The 15,835-nt window shown below is 44.5% G+C and overlaps 47 non-coding genes across 47 annotated transcripts; all 47 read left to right on the top strand.

Annotated features, from left to right (window-relative positions):
• Nucleotides 1–48: 48 nt before the first annotated feature.
• On the top strand, nucleotides 49–167 carry LOC126658407 (5S ribosomal RNA). The gene has a single exon (XR_007633995.1). It is a non-coding gene; the product is annotated as a 5S ribosomal RNA (ribosomal RNA).
• Nucleotides 168–381: 214 nt separating this feature from the next.
• LOC126659105 (5S ribosomal RNA) lies at nucleotides 382–500 on the top strand. The gene has a single exon (XR_007634661.1). It is a non-coding gene; the product is annotated as a 5S ribosomal RNA (ribosomal RNA).
• Nucleotides 501–714: 214 nt separating this feature from the next.
• Nucleotides 715–833, top strand: LOC126658406 (5S ribosomal RNA). Its single transcript, XR_007633994.1, has one exon. It is a non-coding gene; the product is annotated as a 5S ribosomal RNA (ribosomal RNA).
• A 221-nt stretch (nucleotides 834–1,054) lies between these two features.
• On the top strand, nucleotides 1,055–1,173 carry LOC126659103 (5S ribosomal RNA). Its single transcript, XR_007634659.1, has one exon. It is a non-coding gene; the product is annotated as a 5S ribosomal RNA (ribosomal RNA).
• A 214-nt stretch (nucleotides 1,174–1,387) lies between these two features.
• On the top strand, nucleotides 1,388–1,506 carry LOC126658186 (5S ribosomal RNA). Its single transcript, XR_007633783.1, has one exon. It is a non-coding gene; the product is annotated as a 5S ribosomal RNA (ribosomal RNA).
• A 214-nt stretch (nucleotides 1,507–1,720) lies between these two features.
• On the top strand, nucleotides 1,721–1,839 carry LOC126658404 (5S ribosomal RNA). Its single transcript, XR_007633992.1, has one exon. It is a non-coding gene; the product is annotated as a 5S ribosomal RNA (ribosomal RNA).
• A 214-nt stretch (nucleotides 1,840–2,053) lies between these two features.
• LOC126658574 (5S ribosomal RNA) lies at nucleotides 2,054–2,172 on the top strand. The gene has a single exon (XR_007634156.1). It is a non-coding gene; the product is annotated as a 5S ribosomal RNA (ribosomal RNA).
• Nucleotides 2,173–2,393: 221 nt separating this feature from the next.
• On the top strand, nucleotides 2,394–2,512 carry LOC126658403 (5S ribosomal RNA). The gene has a single exon (XR_007633991.1). It is a non-coding gene; the product is annotated as a 5S ribosomal RNA (ribosomal RNA).
• Nucleotides 2,513–2,733: 221 nt separating this feature from the next.
• Nucleotides 2,734–2,852, top strand: LOC126658665 (5S ribosomal RNA). Its single transcript, XR_007634245.1, has one exon. It is a non-coding gene; the product is annotated as a 5S ribosomal RNA (ribosomal RNA).
• A 214-nt stretch (nucleotides 2,853–3,066) lies between these two features.
• Nucleotides 3,067–3,185, top strand: LOC126659102 (5S ribosomal RNA). The gene has a single exon (XR_007634658.1). It is a non-coding gene; the product is annotated as a 5S ribosomal RNA (ribosomal RNA).
• A 214-nt stretch (nucleotides 3,186–3,399) lies between these two features.
• LOC126658402 (5S ribosomal RNA) lies at nucleotides 3,400–3,518 on the top strand. The gene has a single exon (XR_007633990.1). It is a non-coding gene; the product is annotated as a 5S ribosomal RNA (ribosomal RNA).
• A 221-nt stretch (nucleotides 3,519–3,739) lies between these two features.
• On the top strand, nucleotides 3,740–3,858 carry LOC126658401 (5S ribosomal RNA). The gene has a single exon (XR_007633989.1). It is a non-coding gene; the product is annotated as a 5S ribosomal RNA (ribosomal RNA).
• Nucleotides 3,859–4,072: 214 nt separating this feature from the next.
• Nucleotides 4,073–4,191, top strand: LOC126659100 (5S ribosomal RNA). Its single transcript, XR_007634657.1, has one exon. It is a non-coding gene; the product is annotated as a 5S ribosomal RNA (ribosomal RNA).
• Nucleotides 4,192–4,405: 214 nt separating this feature from the next.
• Nucleotides 4,406–4,524, top strand: LOC126658184 (5S ribosomal RNA). Its single transcript, XR_007633781.1, has one exon. It is a non-coding gene; the product is annotated as a 5S ribosomal RNA (ribosomal RNA).
• A 214-nt stretch (nucleotides 4,525–4,738) lies between these two features.
• Nucleotides 4,739–4,857, top strand: LOC126658400 (5S ribosomal RNA). The gene has a single exon (XR_007633988.1). It is a non-coding gene; the product is annotated as a 5S ribosomal RNA (ribosomal RNA).
• Nucleotides 4,858–5,071: 214 nt separating this feature from the next.
• Nucleotides 5,072–5,190, top strand: LOC126658573 (5S ribosomal RNA). Its single transcript, XR_007634155.1, has one exon. It is a non-coding gene; the product is annotated as a 5S ribosomal RNA (ribosomal RNA).
• Nucleotides 5,191–5,411: 221 nt separating this feature from the next.
• On the top strand, nucleotides 5,412–5,530 carry LOC126658399 (5S ribosomal RNA). Its single transcript, XR_007633987.1, has one exon. It is a non-coding gene; the product is annotated as a 5S ribosomal RNA (ribosomal RNA).
• Nucleotides 5,531–5,744: 214 nt separating this feature from the next.
• On the top strand, nucleotides 5,745–5,863 carry LOC126658183 (5S ribosomal RNA). Its single transcript, XR_007633780.1, has one exon. It is a non-coding gene; the product is annotated as a 5S ribosomal RNA (ribosomal RNA).
• A 214-nt stretch (nucleotides 5,864–6,077) lies between these two features.
• LOC126658398 (5S ribosomal RNA) lies at nucleotides 6,078–6,196 on the top strand. Its single transcript, XR_007633986.1, has one exon. It is a non-coding gene; the product is annotated as a 5S ribosomal RNA (ribosomal RNA).
• A 214-nt stretch (nucleotides 6,197–6,410) lies between these two features.
• Nucleotides 6,411–6,529, top strand: LOC126658571 (5S ribosomal RNA). Its single transcript, XR_007634153.1, has one exon. It is a non-coding gene; the product is annotated as a 5S ribosomal RNA (ribosomal RNA).
• Nucleotides 6,530–6,750: 221 nt separating this feature from the next.
• Nucleotides 6,751–6,869, top strand: LOC126658397 (5S ribosomal RNA). The gene has a single exon (XR_007633985.1). It is a non-coding gene; the product is annotated as a 5S ribosomal RNA (ribosomal RNA).
• Nucleotides 6,870–7,083: 214 nt separating this feature from the next.
• On the top strand, nucleotides 7,084–7,202 carry LOC126659099 (5S ribosomal RNA). Its single transcript, XR_007634656.1, has one exon. It is a non-coding gene; the product is annotated as a 5S ribosomal RNA (ribosomal RNA).
• A 222-nt stretch (nucleotides 7,203–7,424) lies between these two features.
• LOC126658724 (5S ribosomal RNA) lies at nucleotides 7,425–7,543 on the top strand. The gene has a single exon (XR_007634301.1). It is a non-coding gene; the product is annotated as a 5S ribosomal RNA (ribosomal RNA).
• A 221-nt stretch (nucleotides 7,544–7,764) lies between these two features.
• On the top strand, nucleotides 7,765–7,883 carry LOC126659098 (5S ribosomal RNA). Its single transcript, XR_007634655.1, has one exon. It is a non-coding gene; the product is annotated as a 5S ribosomal RNA (ribosomal RNA).
• A 214-nt stretch (nucleotides 7,884–8,097) lies between these two features.
• LOC126658182 (5S ribosomal RNA) lies at nucleotides 8,098–8,216 on the top strand. The gene has a single exon (XR_007633779.1). It is a non-coding gene; the product is annotated as a 5S ribosomal RNA (ribosomal RNA).
• Nucleotides 8,217–8,430: 214 nt separating this feature from the next.
• Nucleotides 8,431–8,549, top strand: LOC126659097 (5S ribosomal RNA). Its single transcript, XR_007634654.1, has one exon. It is a non-coding gene; the product is annotated as a 5S ribosomal RNA (ribosomal RNA).
• A 291-nt stretch (nucleotides 8,550–8,840) lies between these two features.
• LOC126659402 (5S ribosomal RNA) lies at nucleotides 8,841–8,959 on the top strand. The gene has a single exon (XR_007634945.1). It is a non-coding gene; the product is annotated as a 5S ribosomal RNA (ribosomal RNA).
• Nucleotides 8,960–9,173: 214 nt separating this feature from the next.
• LOC126659096 (5S ribosomal RNA) lies at nucleotides 9,174–9,292 on the top strand. The gene has a single exon (XR_007634653.1). It is a non-coding gene; the product is annotated as a 5S ribosomal RNA (ribosomal RNA).
• A 249-nt stretch (nucleotides 9,293–9,541) lies between these two features.
• On the top strand, nucleotides 9,542–9,660 carry LOC126659095 (5S ribosomal RNA). Its single transcript, XR_007634652.1, has one exon. It is a non-coding gene; the product is annotated as a 5S ribosomal RNA (ribosomal RNA).
• A 222-nt stretch (nucleotides 9,661–9,882) lies between these two features.
• LOC126658181 (5S ribosomal RNA) lies at nucleotides 9,883–10,001 on the top strand. The gene has a single exon (XR_007633778.1). It is a non-coding gene; the product is annotated as a 5S ribosomal RNA (ribosomal RNA).
• A 221-nt stretch (nucleotides 10,002–10,222) lies between these two features.
• On the top strand, nucleotides 10,223–10,341 carry LOC126659094 (5S ribosomal RNA). Its single transcript, XR_007634651.1, has one exon. It is a non-coding gene; the product is annotated as a 5S ribosomal RNA (ribosomal RNA).
• Nucleotides 10,342–10,555: 214 nt separating this feature from the next.
• On the top strand, nucleotides 10,556–10,674 carry LOC126658353 (5S ribosomal RNA). The gene has a single exon (XR_007633942.1). It is a non-coding gene; the product is annotated as a 5S ribosomal RNA (ribosomal RNA).
• Nucleotides 10,675–10,888: 214 nt separating this feature from the next.
• On the top strand, nucleotides 10,889–11,007 carry LOC126659093 (5S ribosomal RNA). The gene has a single exon (XR_007634650.1). It is a non-coding gene; the product is annotated as a 5S ribosomal RNA (ribosomal RNA).
• A 242-nt stretch (nucleotides 11,008–11,249) lies between these two features.
• Nucleotides 11,250–11,368, top strand: LOC126659401 (5S ribosomal RNA). The gene has a single exon (XR_007634944.1). It is a non-coding gene; the product is annotated as a 5S ribosomal RNA (ribosomal RNA).
• A 214-nt stretch (nucleotides 11,369–11,582) lies between these two features.
• On the top strand, nucleotides 11,583–11,701 carry LOC126658180 (5S ribosomal RNA). The gene has a single exon (XR_007633777.1). It is a non-coding gene; the product is annotated as a 5S ribosomal RNA (ribosomal RNA).
• A 228-nt stretch (nucleotides 11,702–11,929) lies between these two features.
• LOC126659091 (5S ribosomal RNA) lies at nucleotides 11,930–12,048 on the top strand. Its single transcript, XR_007634648.1, has one exon. It is a non-coding gene; the product is annotated as a 5S ribosomal RNA (ribosomal RNA).
• A 221-nt stretch (nucleotides 12,049–12,269) lies between these two features.
• Nucleotides 12,270–12,388, top strand: LOC126659090 (5S ribosomal RNA). The gene has a single exon (XR_007634647.1). It is a non-coding gene; the product is annotated as a 5S ribosomal RNA (ribosomal RNA).
• Nucleotides 12,389–12,609: 221 nt separating this feature from the next.
• On the top strand, nucleotides 12,610–12,728 carry LOC126658780 (5S ribosomal RNA). Its single transcript, XR_007634354.1, has one exon. It is a non-coding gene; the product is annotated as a 5S ribosomal RNA (ribosomal RNA).
• A 214-nt stretch (nucleotides 12,729–12,942) lies between these two features.
• Nucleotides 12,943–13,061, top strand: LOC126658014 (5S ribosomal RNA). Its single transcript, XR_007633617.1, has one exon. It is a non-coding gene; the product is annotated as a 5S ribosomal RNA (ribosomal RNA).
• Nucleotides 13,062–13,282: 221 nt separating this feature from the next.
• LOC126658604 (5S ribosomal RNA) lies at nucleotides 13,283–13,401 on the top strand. The gene has a single exon (XR_007634186.1). It is a non-coding gene; the product is annotated as a 5S ribosomal RNA (ribosomal RNA).
• Nucleotides 13,402–13,622: 221 nt separating this feature from the next.
• On the top strand, nucleotides 13,623–13,741 carry LOC126659089 (5S ribosomal RNA). Its single transcript, XR_007634646.1, has one exon. It is a non-coding gene; the product is annotated as a 5S ribosomal RNA (ribosomal RNA).
• Nucleotides 13,742–13,962: 221 nt separating this feature from the next.
• LOC126659088 (5S ribosomal RNA) lies at nucleotides 13,963–14,081 on the top strand. The gene has a single exon (XR_007634645.1). It is a non-coding gene; the product is annotated as a 5S ribosomal RNA (ribosomal RNA).
• A 214-nt stretch (nucleotides 14,082–14,295) lies between these two features.
• LOC126658468 (5S ribosomal RNA) lies at nucleotides 14,296–14,414 on the top strand. Its single transcript, XR_007634053.1, has one exon. It is a non-coding gene; the product is annotated as a 5S ribosomal RNA (ribosomal RNA).
• Nucleotides 14,415–14,628: 214 nt separating this feature from the next.
• LOC126659087 (5S ribosomal RNA) lies at nucleotides 14,629–14,747 on the top strand. Its single transcript, XR_007634644.1, has one exon. It is a non-coding gene; the product is annotated as a 5S ribosomal RNA (ribosomal RNA).
• A 256-nt stretch (nucleotides 14,748–15,003) lies between these two features.
• Nucleotides 15,004–15,122, top strand: LOC126659400 (5S ribosomal RNA). The gene has a single exon (XR_007634943.1). It is a non-coding gene; the product is annotated as a 5S ribosomal RNA (ribosomal RNA).
• Nucleotides 15,123–15,336: 214 nt separating this feature from the next.
• LOC126658179 (5S ribosomal RNA) lies at nucleotides 15,337–15,455 on the top strand. The gene has a single exon (XR_007633776.1). It is a non-coding gene; the product is annotated as a 5S ribosomal RNA (ribosomal RNA).
• A 235-nt stretch (nucleotides 15,456–15,690) lies between these two features.
• LOC126659086 (5S ribosomal RNA) lies at nucleotides 15,691–15,809 on the top strand. Its single transcript, XR_007634643.1, has one exon. It is a non-coding gene; the product is annotated as a 5S ribosomal RNA (ribosomal RNA).
• Nucleotides 15,810–15,835: the final 26 nt, after the last annotated feature.

Here is a 15,835-nt window from a genome sequence, read left to right as displayed (position 1 = left end):
ATGAGTTGCAAGGCAGCGGATATATGCGATGATCGTGCAAGGTATGACGGGTGCGATCATACCAGCACTAATGCACCGGAACCCATCAGAACTCCGAAGTCAAACGTGCTTGGGCGAGAGCAGTACTAGGATGGGTGACCTCCTGGGAAGTCCTCGTGTTGCACCCCTTTTTCGCTTTTTTTGAACTGCGTTTTTTCTATTATTACTATCGCCGAGAGACAAACAGAACGAGTAACGAGTATCGATGAATTGCAATTCAGGGACCAAACGGGAAATATGGAAAAAGTTCAGGGACCAAAACGTACTTTTAAAGATAGTTTTTATTTTGGTTGAATGAGTTGCAAGGCAGCGGATATATGCGATGATCGTGCAAGGTATGACGGGTGCGATCATACCAGCACTAATGCACCGGATCCCATCAGAACTCCGAAGTTAAACGTGCTTGGGCGAGAGCAGTACTAGGATGGGTGACCTCCTGGGAAGTCCTCGTGTTGCACCCCTTTTTCGCTTTTTTTGAACTGCGTTTTTTCTATTATTACTATCGCCGAGAGACAAACAGAACGAGTAACGAGTAACGATGAATTGCAATTCAGGGACCAAACGGGAAATATGGAAAAAGTTCAAGGACCAAAACGTACTTTTAAAGATAGTTTTTATTTTGGTTGAATGAGTTGCAAGGCAGCGGATATATGCGATGATCGTGCAAGGTATGACGGGTGCGATCATACCAGCACTAATGCACCGGAACCCATCAGAACTCCGAAGTCAAACGTGCTTGGGCGAGAGCAGTACTAGGATGGGTGACCTCCTGGGAAGTCCTCGTGTTGCACCCCTTTTTCGCTTTTTTTGAACTGCGTTTTTTCTATTATTACTATCGCCGAGAGACAAACAGAACGAGTAACGAGTAACGAGTAACGATGAATTGCAATTCAGGGACCAAACGGGAAATATGGAAAAAGTTCAGGGACCAAAACGTACTTTTAAAGATAGTTTTTATTTTGGTTGAATGAGTTGCAAGGCAGCGGATATATGCGATGATCGTGCAAGGTATGACGGGTGCGATCATACCAGCACTAATGCACCGGATCCCATCAGAACTCCGAAGTTAAACGTGCTTGGGCGAGAGCAGTACTAGGATGGGTGACCTCCTGGGAAGTCCTCGTGTTGCACCCCTTTTTCGCTTTTTTTGAACTGCGTTTTTTCTATTATTACTATCGCCGAGAGACAAACAGAACGAGTAACGAGTAACGATGAATTGCAATTCAGGGACCAAACGGGAAATATGGAAAAAGTTCAGGGACCAAAACGTACTTTTAAAGATAGTTTTTATTTTGGTTGAATGAGTTGCAAGGCAGCGGATATATGCGATGATCGTGCAAGGTATGACGGGTGCGATCATACCAGCACTAATGCACCGGATCCCATCAGAACTCCGAAGATAAACGTGCTTGGGCGAGAGCAGTACTAGGATGGGTGACCTCCTGGGAAGTCCTCGTGTTGCACCCCTTTTTCGCTTTTTTTGAACTGCGTTTTTTCTATTATTACTATCGCCGAGAGACAAACAGAACGAGTAACGACTAACGATGAATTGCAATTCAGGGACCAAACGGGAAATATGGAAAAAGTTCAGGGACCAAAACGTACTTTTAAAGATAGTTTTTATTTTGGTTGAATGAGTTGCAAGGCAGCGGATATATGCGATGATCGTGCAAGGTATGACGGGTGCGATCATACCAGCACTAATGCACCGGAACCCATCAGAACTCCGAAGTCAAACGTGCTTGGGCGAGAGCAGTACTAGGATGGGTGACCTCCTGGGAAGTCCTCGTGTTGCACCCCTTTTTCGCTTTTTTTGAACTGCGTTTTTTCTATTATTACTATCGCCGAGAGACAAACAGAACGAGTAACGAGTAACGATGAATTGCAATTCAGGGACCAAACGGGAAATATGGAAAAAGTTCAGGGACCAAAACGTACTTTTAAAGATAGTTTTTATTTTGGTTGAATGAGTTGCAAGGCAGCGGATATATGCGATGATCGTGCAAGGTATGACGGGTGCGATCATACCAGCACTAATGCACCGGATCCCATCAGAACTCCGAAGTCAAACGTGCTTGGGCGAGAGCAGTACTAGGATGGGTGACCTCCTGGGAAGTCCTCATGTTGCACCCCTTTTTCGCTTTTTTTGAACTGCGTTTTTTCTATTATTACTATCGCCGAGAGACAAACAGAACGAGTAACGAGTAACGAGTAACGATGAATTGCAATTCAGGGACCAAACGGGAAATATGGAAAAAGTTCAGGGACCAAAACGTACTTTTAAAGATAGTTTTTATTTTGGTTGAATGAGTTGCAAGGCAGCGGATATATGCGATGATCGTGCAAGGTATGACGGGTGCGATCATACCAGCACTAATGCACCGGAACCCATCAGAACTCCGAAGTCAAACGTGCTTGGGCGAGAGCAGTACTAGGATGGGTGACCTCCTGGGAAGTCCTCGTGTTGCACCCCTTTTTCGCTTTTTTTGAACTGCGTTTTTTCTATTATTACTATCGCCGAGAGACAAACAGAACGAGTAACGAGTAACGAGTAACGATGAATTGCAATTCAGGGACCAAACGGGAAATATGGAAAAAGTTCAGGGACCAAAACGTACTTTTAAAGATAGTTTTTATTTTGGTTGAATGAGTTGCAAGGCAGCGGATATATGCGATGATCGTGCAAGGTATGACGGGTGCGATCATACCAGCACTAATGCACCGGAACCCAACAGAACTCCGAAGTCAAACGTGCTTGGGCGAGAGCAGTACTAGGATGGGTGACCTCCTGGGAAGTCCTCGTGTTGCACCCCTTTTTCGCTTTTTTTGAACTGCGTTTTTTCTATTATTACTATCGCCGAGAGACAAACAGAACGAGTAACGAGTATCGATGAATTGCAATTCAGGGACCAAACGGGAAATATGGAAAAAGTTCAGGGACCAAAACGTACTTTTAAAGATAGTTTTTATTTTGGTTGAATGAGTTGCAAGGCAGCGGATATATGCGATGATCGTGCAAGGTATGACGGGTGCGATCATACCAGCACTAATGCACCGGATCCCATCAGAACTCCGAAGTTAAACGTGCTTGGGCGAGAGCAGTACTAGGATGGGTGACCTCCTGGGAAGTCCTCGTGTTGCACCCCTTTTTCGCTTTTTTTGAACTGCGTTTTTTCTATTATTACTATCGCCGAGAGACAAACAGAACGAGTAACGAGTAACGATGAATTGCAATTCAGGGACCAAACGGGAAATATGGAAAAAGTTCAAGGACCAAAACGTACTTTTAAAGATAGTTTTTATTTTGGTTGAATGAGTTGCAAGGCAGCGGATATATGCGATGATCGTGCAAGGTATGACGGGTGCGATCATACCAGCACTAATGCACCGGAACCCATCAGAACTCCGAAGTCAAACGTGCTTGGGCGAGAGCAGTACTAGGATGGGTGACCTCCTGGGAAGTCCTCGTGTTGCACCCCTTTTTCGCTTTTTTTGAACTGCGTTTTTTCTATTATTACTATCGCCGAGAGACAAACAGAACGAGTAACGAGTAACGAGTAACGATGAATTGCAATTCAGGGACCAAACGGGAAATATGGAAAAAGTTCAGGGACCAAAACGTACTTTTAAAGATAGTTTTTATTTTGGTTGAATGAGTTGCAAGGCAGCGGATATATGCTATGATCGTGCAAGGTATGACGGGTGCGATCATACCAGCACTAATGCACCGGAACCCATCAGAACTCCGAAGTCAAACGTGCTTGGGCGAGAGCAGTACTAGGATGGGTGACCTCCTGGGAAGTCCTCGTGTTGCACCCCTTTTTCGCTTTTTTTGAACTGCGTTTTTTCTATTATTACTATCGCCGAGAGACAAACAGAACGAGTAACGAGTATCGATGAATTGCAATTCAGGGACCAAACGGGAAATATGGAAAAAGTTCAGGGACCAAAACGTACTTTTAAAGATAGTTTTTATTTTGGTTGAATGAGTTGCAAGGCAGCGGATATATGCGATGATCGTGCAAGGTATGACGGGTGCGATCATACCAGCACTAATGCACCGGATCCCATCAGAACTCCGAAGTTAAACGTGCTTGGGCGAGAGCAGTACTAGGATGGGTGACCTCCTGGGAAGTCCTCGTGTTGCACCCCTTTTTCGCTTTTTTTGAACTGCGTTTTTTCTATTATTACTATCGCCGAGAGACAAACAGAACGAGTAACGAGTAACGATGAATTGCAATTCAGGGACCAAACGGGAAATATGGAAAAAGTTCAGGGACCAAAACGTACTTTTAAAGATAGTTTTTATTTTGGTTGAATGAGTTGCAAGGCAGCGGATATATGCGATGATCGTGCAAGGTATGACGGGTGCGATCATACCAGCACTAATGCACCGGATCCCATCAGAACTCCGAAGATAAACGTGCTTGGGCGAGAGCAGTACTAGGATGGGTGACCTCCTGGGAAGTCCTCGTGTTGCACCCCTTTTTCGCTTTTTTTGAACTGCGTTTTTTCTATTATTACTATCGCCGAGAGACAAACAGAACGAGTAACGACTAACGATGAATTGCAATTCAGGGACCAAACGGGAAATATGGAAAAAGTTCAGGGACCAAAACGTACTTTTAAAGATAGTTTTTATTTTGGTTGAATGAGTTGCAAGGCAGCGGATATATGCGATGATCGTGCAAGGTATGACGGGTGCGATCATACCAGCACTAATGCACCGGAACCCATCAGAACTCCGAAGTCAAACGTGCTTGGGCGAGAGCAGTACTAGGATGGGTGACCTCCTGGGAAGTCCTCGTGTTGCACCCCTTTTTCGCTTTTTTTGAACTGCGTTTTTTCTATTATTACTATCGCCGAGAGACAAACAGAACGAGTAACGAGTAACGATGAATTGCAATTCAGGGACCAAACGGGAAATATGGAAAAAGTTCAGGGACCAAAACGTACTTTTAAAGATAGTTTTTATTTTGGTTGAATGAGTTGCAAGGCAGCGGATATATGCGATGATCGTGCAAGGTATGACGGGTGCGATCATACCAGCACTAATGCACCGGATCCCATCAGAACTCCGAAGTCAAACGTGCTTGGGCGAGAGCAGTACTAGGATGGGTGACCTCCTGGGAAGTCCTCATGTTGCACCCCTTTTTCGCTTTTTTTGAACTGCGTTTTTTCTATTATTACTATCGCCGAGAGACAAACAGAACGAGTAACGAGTAACGAGTAACGATGAATTGCAATTCAGGGACCAAACGGGAAATATGGAAAAAGTTCAGGGACCAAAACGTACTTTTAAAGATAGTTTTTATTTTGGTTGAATGAGTTGCAAGGCAGCGGATATATGCGATGATCGTGCAAGGTATGACGGGTGCGATCATACCAGCACTAATGCACCGGAACCCATCAGAACTCCGAAGTCAAACGTGCTTGGGCGAGAGCAGTACTAGGATGGGTGACCTCCTGGGAAGTCCTCGTGTTGCACCCCTTTTTCGCTTTTTTTGAACTGCGTTTTTTCTATTATTACTATCGCCGAGAGACAAACAGAACGAGTAACGAGTAACGATGAATTGCAATTCAGGGACCAAACGGGAAATATGGAAAAAGTTCAGGGACCAAAACGTACTTTTAAATATAGTTTTTATTTTGGTTGAATGAGTTGCAAGGCAGCGGATATATGCGATGATCGTGCAAGGTATGACGGGTGCGATCATACCAGCACTAATGCACCGGATCCCATCAGAACTCCGAAGATAAACGTGCTTGGGCGAGAGCAGTACTAGGATGGGTGACCTCCTGGGAAGTCCTCGTGTTGCACCCCTTTTTCGCTTTTTTTGAACTGCGTTTTTTCTATTATTACTATCGCCGAGAGACAAACAGAACGAGTAACGACTAACGATGAATTGCAATTCAGGGACCAAACGGGAAATATGGAAAAAGTTCAGGGACCAAAACGTACTTTTAAAGATAGTTTTTATTTTGGTTGAATGAGTTGCAAGGCAGCGGATATATGCGATGATCGTGCAAGGTATGACGGGTGCGATCATACCAGCACTAATGCACCGGAACCCATCAGAACTCCGAAGTCAAACGTGCTTGGGCGAGAGCAGTACTAGGATGGGTGACCTCCTGGGAAGTCCTCGTGTTGCACCCCTTTTTCGCTTTTTTTGAACTGCGTTTTTTCTATTATTACTATCGCCGAGAGACAAACAGAACGAGTAACGAGTAACGATGAATTGCAATTCAGGGACCAAACGGGAAATATGGAAAAAGTTCAGGGACCAAAACGTACTTTTAAAGATAGTTTTTATTTTGGTTGAATGAGTTGCAAGGCAGCGGATATATGCGATGATCGTGCAAGGTATGACGGGTGCGATCATACCAGCACTAATGCACCGGATCCCATCAGAACTCCGAAGTCAAACGTGCTTGGGCGAGAGCAGTACTAGGATGGGTGACCTCCTGGGAAGTCCTCATGTTGCACCCCTTTTTCGCTTTTTTTGAACTGCGTTTTTTCTATTATTACTATCGCCGAGAGACAAACAGAACGAGTAACGAGTAACGAGTAACGATGAATTGCAATTCAGGGACCAAACGGGAAATATGGAAAAAGTTCAGGGACCAAAACGTACTTTTAAAGATAGTTTTTATTTTGGTTGAATGAGTTGCAAGGCAGCGGATATATGCGATGATCGTGCAAGGTATGACGGGTGCGATCATACCAGCACTAATGCACCGGAACCCATCAGAACTCCGAAGTCAAACGTGCTTGGGCGAGAGCAGTACTAGGATGGGTGACCTCCTGGGAAGTCCTCGTGTTGCACCCCTTTTTCGCTTTTTTTGAACTGCGTTTTTTCTATTATTACTATCGCCGAGAGACAAACAGAACGAGTAACGAGTAACGATGAATTGCAATTCAGGGACCAAACGGGAAATATGGAAAAAGTTCAGGGACCAAAACGTACTTTTAAATATAGTTTTTATTTTGGTTGAATGAGTTGCAAGGCAGCGGATATATGCGATGATCGTGCAAGGTATGACGGGTGCGATCATACCAGCACTAATGCACCGGATCCCATCAGAACTCCGAAGTTAAACGTGCTTGGGCGAGAGCAGTACTAGGATGGGTGACCTCCTGGGAAGTCCTCGTGTTGCACCCCTTTTTCGCTTTTTTTGAACTGCGTTTTTTCTATTATTACTATCGCCGAGAGACAAACAGAACGAGTAACGAGTAACGAGTAACGATGAATTGCAATTCAGGGACCAAACGGGAAATATGGAAAAAGTTCAGGGACCAAAACGTACTTTTAAAGATAGTTTTTTATTTTGGTTGAATGAGTTGCAAGGCAGCGGATATATGCGATGATCGTGCAAGGTATGACGGGTGCGATCATACCAGCACTAATGCACCGGAACCCATCAGAACTCCGAAGTCAAACGTGATTGGGCGAGAGCAGTACTAGGATGGGTGACCTCCTGGGAAGTCCTCGTGTTGCACCCCTTTTTCGCTTTTTTTGAACTGCGTTTTTTCTATTATTACTATCGCCGAGAGACAAACAGAACGAGTAACGAGTAACGAGTAACGATGAATTGCAATTCAGGGACCAAACGGGAAATATGGAAAAAGTTCAGGGACCAAAACGTACTTTTAAAGATAGTTTTTATTTTGGTTGAATGAGTTGCAAGGCAGCGGATATATGCGATGATCGTGCAAGGTATGACGGGTGCGATCATACCAGCACTAATGCACCGGATCCCATCAGAACTCCGAAGTTAAACGTGCTTGGGCGAGAGCAGTACTAGGATGGGTGACCTCCTGGGAAGTCCTCGTGTTGCACCCCTTTTTCGCTTTTTTTGAACTGCGTTTTTTCTATTATTACTATCCCCGAGAGACAAACAGAACGAGTAACGAGTAACGATGAATTGCAATTCAGGGACCAAACGGGAAATATGGAAAAAGTTCAGGGACCAAAACGTACTTTTAAAGATAGTTTTTATTTTGGTTGAATGAGTTGCAAGGCAGCGGATATATGCGATGATCGTGCAAGGTATGACGGGTGCGATCATACCAGCACTAATGCACCGGATCCCATCAGAACTCCGAAGATAAACGTGCTTGGGCGAGAGCAGTACTAGGATGGGTGACCTCCTGGGAAGTCCTCGTGTTGCACCCCTTTTTCGCTTTTTTTGAACTGCGTTTTTTCTATTATTACTATCGCCGAGAGACAAACAGAACGAGTAACGACTAACGATGAATTGCAATTCAGGGACCAAACGGGAAATATGGAAAAAGTTCAGGGACCAAAACGTACTTTTAAAGATAGTTTTTATTTTGGTTGAATGAGTTGCAAGGCAGCGGATATATGCGATGATCGTGCAAGGTATGACGGGTGCGATCATACCAGCACTAATGCACCGGATCCCATCAGAACTCCGAAGTTAAACGTGCTTGGGCGAGAGCAGTACTAGGATGGGTGACCTCCTGGGAAGTCCTCGTGTTGCACCCCTTTTTCGCTTTTTTTGAACTGCGTTTTTTCTATTATTACTATCGCCGAGAGACAAACAGAACGAGTAACGAGTAACGAGTAACGAGTAACGAGTAACGAGTAACGAGTAACGAGTAACGAGTAACGAGTAACGAGTAACGAGTAACGAGTAACGATGAATTGCAATTCAGGGACCAAACGGGAAATATGGAAAAAGTTCAGGGACCAAAACGTACTTTTAAAGATAGTTTTTATTTTGGTTGAATGAGTTGCAAGGCAGCGGATATATGCGATGATCGTGCAAGGTATGACGGGTGCGATCATACCAGCACTAATGCACCGGATCCCATCAGAACTCCGAAGTGAAACGTGCTTGGGCGAGAGCAGTACTAGGATGGGTGACCTCCTGGGAAGTCCTCGTGTTGCACCCCTTTTTCGCTTTTTTTGAACTGCGTTTTTTCTATTATTACTATCGCCGAGAGACAAACAGAACGAGTAACGAGTAACGATGAATTGCAATTCAGGGACCAAACGGGAAATATGGAAAAAGTTCAGGGACCAAAACGTACTTTTAAAGATAGTTTTTATTTTGGTTGAATGAGTTGCAAGGCAGCGGATATATGCGATGATCGTGCAAGGTATGACGGGTGCGATCATACCAGCACTAATGCACCGGATCCCATCAGAACTCCGAAGTTAAACGTGCTTGGGCGAGAGCAGTACTAGGATGGGTGACCTCCTGGGAAGTCCTCGTGTTGCACCCCTTTTTCGCTTTTTTTGAACTGCGTTTTTTCTATTATTACTATCGCCGAGAGACAAACAGAACGAGTAACGAGTAACGAGTAACGAGTAACGAGTAACGAGTAACGAGTAACGATGAATTGCAATTCAGGGACCAAACGGGAAATATGGAAAAAGTTCAGGGACCAAAACGTACTTTTAAATATAGTTTTTATTTTGGTTGAATGAGTTGCAAGGCAGCGGATATATGCGATGATCGTGCAAGGTATGACGGGTGCGATCATACCAGCACTAATGCACCGGATCCCATCAGAACTCCGAAGTTAAACGTGCTTGGGCGAGAGCAGTACTAGGATGGGTGACCTCCTGGGAAGTCCTCGTGTTGCACCCCTTTTTCGCTTTTTTTGAACTGCGTTTTTTCTATTATTACTATCGCCGAGAGACAAACAGAACGAGTAACGAGTAACGAGTAACGATGAATTGCAATTCAGGGACCAAACGGGAAATATGGAAAAAGTTCAGGGACCAAAACGTACTTTTAAAGATAGTTTTTTATTTTGGTTGAATGAGTTGCAAGGCAGCGGATATATGCGATGATCGTGCAAGGTATGACGGGTGCGATCATACCAGCACTAATGCACCGGATCCCATCAGAACTCCGAAGATAAACGTGCTTGGGCGAGAGCAGTACTAGGATGGGTGACCTCCTGGGAAGTCCTCGTGTTGCACCCCTTTTTCGCTTTTTTTGAACTGCGTTTTTTCTATTATTACTATCGCCGAGAGACAAACAGAACGAGTAACGAGTAACGAGTAACGATGAATTGCAATTCAGGGACCAAACGGGAAATATGGAAAAAGTTCAGGGACCAAAACGTACTTTTAAAGATAGTTTTTATTTTGGTTGAATGAGTTGCAAGGCAGCGGATATATGCGATGATCGTGCAAGGTATGACGGGTGCGATCATACCAGCACTAATGCACCGGATCCCATCAGAACTCCGAAGTTAAACGTGCTTGGGCGAGAGCAGTACTAGGATGGGTGACCTCCTGGGAAGTCCTCGTGTTGCACCCCTTTTTCGCTTTTTTTGAACTGCGTTTTTTCTATTATTACTATCCCCGAGAGACAAACAGAACGAGTAACGAGTAACGATGAATTGCAATTCAGGGACCAAACGGGAAATATGGAAAAAGTTCAGGGACCAAAATGTACTTTTAAAGATAGTTTTTATTTTGGTTGAATGAGTTGCAAGGCAGCGGATATATGCGATGATCGTGCAAGGTATGACGGGTGCGATCATACCAGCACTAATGCACCGGATCCCATCAGAACTCCGAAGATAAATGTGCTTGGGCGAGAGCAGTACTAGGATGGGTGACCTCCTGGGAAGTCCTCGTGTTGCACCCCTTTTTCGCTTTTTTTGAACTGCGTTTTTTCTATTATTACTATCGCCGAGAGACAAACAGAACGAGTAACGAGTAACGATGAATTGCAATTCAGGGACCAAACGGGAAATATGGAAAAAGTTCAGGGACCAAAACGTACTTTTAAAGATAGTTTTTATTTTGGTTGAATGAGTTGCAAGGCAGCGGATATATGCGATGATCGTGCAAGGTATGACGGGTGCGATCATACCAGCACTAATGCACCGGATCCCATCAGAACTCCGAAGTTAAACGTGCTTGGGCGAGAGCAGTACTAGGATGGGTGACCTCCTGGGAAGTCCTCGTGTTGCACCCCTTTTTCGCTTTTTTTGAACTGCGTTTTTTCTATTATTACTATCGCCGAGAGACAAACAGAACGAGTAACGAGTAACGAGTAACGAGTAACGAGTAACGAGTAACGATGAATTGCAATTCAGGGACCAAACGGGAAATATGGAAAAAGTTCAGGGACCAAAACGTACTTTTAAAGATAGTTTTTATTTTGGTTGAATGAGTTGCAAGGCAGCGGATATATGCGATGATCGTGCAAGGTATGACGGGTGCGATCATACCAGCACTAATGCACCGGATCCCATCAGAACTCCGAAGTGAAACGTGCTTGGGCGAGAGCAGTACTAGGATGGGTGACCTCCTGGGAAGTCCTCGTGTTGCACCCCTTTTTCGCTTTTTTTGAACTGCGTTTTTTCTATTATTACTATCGCCGAGAGACAAACAGAACGAGTAACGAGTAACGATGAATTGCAATTCAGGGACCAAACGGGAAATATGGAAAAAGTTCAGGGACCAAAACGTACTTTTAAAGATAGTTTTTATTTTGGTTGAATGAGTTGCAAGGCAGCGGATATATGCGATGATCGTGCAAGGTATGACGGGTGCGATCATACCAGCACTAATGCACCGGATCCCATCAGAACTCCGAAGATAAACGTGCTTGGGCGAGAGCAGTACTAGGATGGGTGACCTCCTGGGAAGTCCTCGTGTTGCACCCCTTTTTCGCTTTTTTTGAACTGCGTTTTTTCTATTATTACTATCGCCGAGAGACAAACAGAACGAGTAACGAGTAACGAGTAACGAGTAACGATGAATTGCAATTCAGGGACCAAACGGGAAATATGGAAAAAGTTCAGGGACCAAAACGTACTTTTAAAGATAGCTTTTATTTTGGTTGAATGAGTTGCAAGGCAGCGGATATATGCGATGATCGTGCAAGGTATGACGGGTGCGATCATACCAGCACTAATGCACCGGATCCCATCAGAACTCCGAAGTTAAACGTGCTTGGGCGAGAGCAGTACTAGGATGGGTGACCTCCTGGGAAGTCCTCGTGTTGCACCCCTTTTTCGCTTTTTTTGAACTGCGTTTTTTCTATTATTACTATCGCCGAGAGACAAACAGAACGAGTAACGAGTAACGAGTAACGATGAATTGCAATTCAGGGACCAAACGGGAAATATGGAAAAAGTTCAGGGACCAAAACGTACTTTTAAAGATAGTTTTTATTTTGGTTGAATGAGTTGCAAGGCAGCGGATATATGCGATGATCGTGCAAGGTATGACGGGTGCGATCATACCAGCACTAATGCACCGGATCCCATCAGAACTCCGAAGTTAAACGTGCTTGGGCGAGAGCAGTACTAGGATGGGTGACCTCCTGGGAAGTCCTCGTGTTGCACCCCTTTTTCGCTTTTTTTGAACTGCGTTTTTTCTATTATTACTATCGCCGAGAGACAAACAGAACGAGTAACGAGTAACGAGTAACGATGAATTGCAATTCAGGGACCAAACGGGAAATATGGAAAAAGTTCAGGGACCAAAACGTACTTTTAAAGATAGTTTTTATTTTGGTTGAATGAGTTGCAAGGCAGCGGATATATGCGATGATCGTGCAAGGTATGACCGGTGCGATCATACCGGCACTAATGCAACGGATCCCATCAGAACTCCGAAGATAAACGTGCTTGGGCGAGAGCAGTACTAGGATGGGTGACCTCCTGGGAAGTCCTCGTGTTGCACCCCTTTTTCGCTTTTTTTGAACTGCGTTTTTTCTATTATTACTATCGCCGAGAGACAAACAGAACGAGTAACGAGTAACGATGAATTGCAATTCAGGGACCAAACGGGAAATATGGAAAAAGTTCAGGGACCAAAACGTACTTTTAAAGATAGTTTTTATTTTGGTTGAATGAGTTGCAAGGCAGCGGATATATGCGATGATCGTGCAAGGTATGACGGGTGCGATCATACCAGCACTAATGCACCGGATCCCATCAGAACTCCGAAGTTAAACGTGCTTGGGCGAGAGCAGTACTAGGATGGGTGACCTCCTGGGAAGTCCTCGTGTTGCAACCCTTTTTCGCTTTTTTTGAACTGCGTTTTTTCTATTATTACTATCGCCGAGAGACAAACAGAACGAGTAACGAGTAACGAGTAACGATGAATTGCAATTCAGGGACCAAACGGGAAATATGGAAAAAGTTCAGGGACCAAAACGTACTTTTAAAGATAGTTTTTATTTTGGTTGAATGAGTTGCAAGGCAGCGGATATATGCGATGATCGTGCAAGGTATGACTGGTGCGATCATACCAGCACTAATGCACCGGAACCCATCAGAACTCCGAAGTCAAACGTGCTTGGGCGAGAGCAGTACTAGGATGGGTGACCTCCTGGGAAGTCCTCGTGTTGCACCCCTTTTTCGCTTTTTTTGAACTGCGTTTTTTCTATTATTACTATCGCCGAGAGACAAACAGAACGAGTAACGAGTAACGAGTAACGATGAATTGCAATTCAGGGACCAAACGGGAAATATGGAAAAAGTTCAGGGACCAAAACGTACTTTTAAAGATAGTTTTTATTTTGGTTGAATGAGTTGCAAGGCAGCGGATATATGCGATGATCGTGCAAGGTATGACGGGTGCGATCATACCAGCACTAATGCACCGGATCCCATCAGAACTCCGAAGTTAAACGTGCTTGGGCGAGAGCAGTACTAGGATGGGTGACCTCCTGGGAAGTCCTCGTGTTGCACCCCTTTTTCGCTTTTTTTGAACTGCGTTTTTTCTATTATTACTATCGCCGAGAGACAAACAGAACGAGTAACGAGTAACGAGTAACGATGAATTGCAATTCAGGGACCAAACGGGAAATATGGAAAAAGTTCAGGGACCAAAACGTACTTTTAAAGATAGTTTTTATTTTGGTTGAATGAGTTGCAAGGCAGCGGATATATGCGATGATCGTGCAAGGTATGACGGGTGCGATCATACCAGCACTAATGCACCGGATCCCATCAGAACTCCGAAGTTAAACGTGCTTGGGCGAGAGCAGTACTAGGATGGGTGACCTCCTGGGAAGTCCTCGTGTTGCACCCCTTTTTCGCTTTTTTTGAACTGCGTTTTTTCTATTATTACTATCCCCGAGAGACAAACAGAACGAGTAACGAGTAACGATGAATTGCAATTCAGGGACCAAACGGGAAATATGGAAAAAGTTCAGGGACCAAAACGTACTTTTAAAGATAGTTTTTATTTTGGTTGAATGAGTTGCAAGGCAGCGGATATATGCGATGATCGTGCAAGGTATGACAGGTGCGATCATACCAGCACTAATGCACCGGATCCCATCAGAACTCCGAAGATAAACGTGCTTGGGCGAGAGCAGTACTAGGATGGGTGACCTCCTGGGAAGTCCTCGTGTTGCACCCCTTTTTCGCTTTTTTTGAACTGCGTTTTTTCTATTATTACTATCGCCGAGAGACAAACAGAACGAGTAACGAGTAACGATGAATTGCAATTCAGGGACCAAACGGGAAATATGGAAAAAGTTCAGGGACCAAAACGTACTTTTAAAGATAGTTTTTATTTTGGTTGAATGAGTTGCAAGGCAGCGGATATATGCGATGATCGTGCAAGGTATGACGGGTGCGATCATACCAGCACTAATGCACCGGATCCCATCAGAACTCCGAAGTTAAACGTGCTTGGGCGAGAGCAGTACTAGGATGGGTGACCTCCTGGGAAGTCCTCGTGTTGCACCCCTTTTTCGCTTTTTTTGAACTGCGTTTTTTCTATTATTACTATCGCCGAGAGACAAACAGAACGAGTAACGAGTAACGAGTAACGAGTAACGAGTAACGAGTAACGAGTAACGAGTAACGATGAATTGCAATTCAGGGACCAAACGGGAAATATGGAAAAAGTTCAGGGACCAAAACGTACTTTTAAAGATAGTTTTTATTTTGGTTGAATGAGTTGCAAGGCAGCGGATATATGCGATGATCGTGCAAGGTATGACGGGTGCGATCATACCAGCACTAATGCACCGGATCCCATCAGAACTCCGAAGTGAAACGTGCTTGGGCGAGAGCAGTACTAGGATGGGTGACCTCCTGGGAAGTCCTCGTGTTGCACCCCTTTTTCGCTTTTTTTGAACTGCGTTTTTTCTATTATTACTATCGCCGAGAGACAAACAGAACGAGTAACGAGTAACGATGAATTGCAATTCAGGGACCAAACGGGAAATATGGAAAAAGTTCAGGGACCAAAACGTACTTTTAAAGATAGTTTTTATTTTGGTTGAATGAGTTGCAAGGCAGCGGATATATGCGATGATCGTGCAAGGTATGACGGGTGCGATCATACCAGCACTAATGCACCGGATCCCATCAGAACTCCGAAGATAAACGTGCTTGGGCGAGAGCAGTACTAGGATGGGTGACCTCCTGGGAAGTCCTCGTGTTGCACCCCTTTTTCGCTTTTTTTGAACTGCGTTTTTTCTATTATTACTATCGCCGAGAGACAAACAGAACGAGTAACGAGTAACGAGTAACGAGTAACGAGTAACGATGAATTGCAATTCAGGGACCAAACGGGAGATATGGAAAAAGTTCAGGGACCAAAACGTACTTTTAAAGATAGCTTTTATTTTGGTTGAATGAGTTGCAAGGCAGCGGATATATGCGATGATCGTGCAAGGTATGACGGGTGCGATCATACCAGCACTAATGCACCGGATCCCATCAGAACTCCGAAGTTAAACGTGCTTGGGCGAGAGCAGTACTAGGATGGGTGACCTCCTGGGAAGTCCTCGTGTTGCACCCCTTTTTCGCTTTTTTTGAACTGCGTTT

Source organism: Mercurialis annua, linkage group LG7 (assembly GCF_937616625.2).
Source record: "Mercurialis annua linkage group LG7, ddMerAnnu1.2, whole genome shotgun sequence".
NCBI lineage: Eukaryota > Viridiplantae > Streptophyta > Magnoliopsida > Malpighiales > Euphorbiaceae > Mercurialis > Mercurialis annua.
Note: the sequence above shows the minus strand (reverse complement) of the source record. Positions and strands in the feature narration are given on the sequence as shown.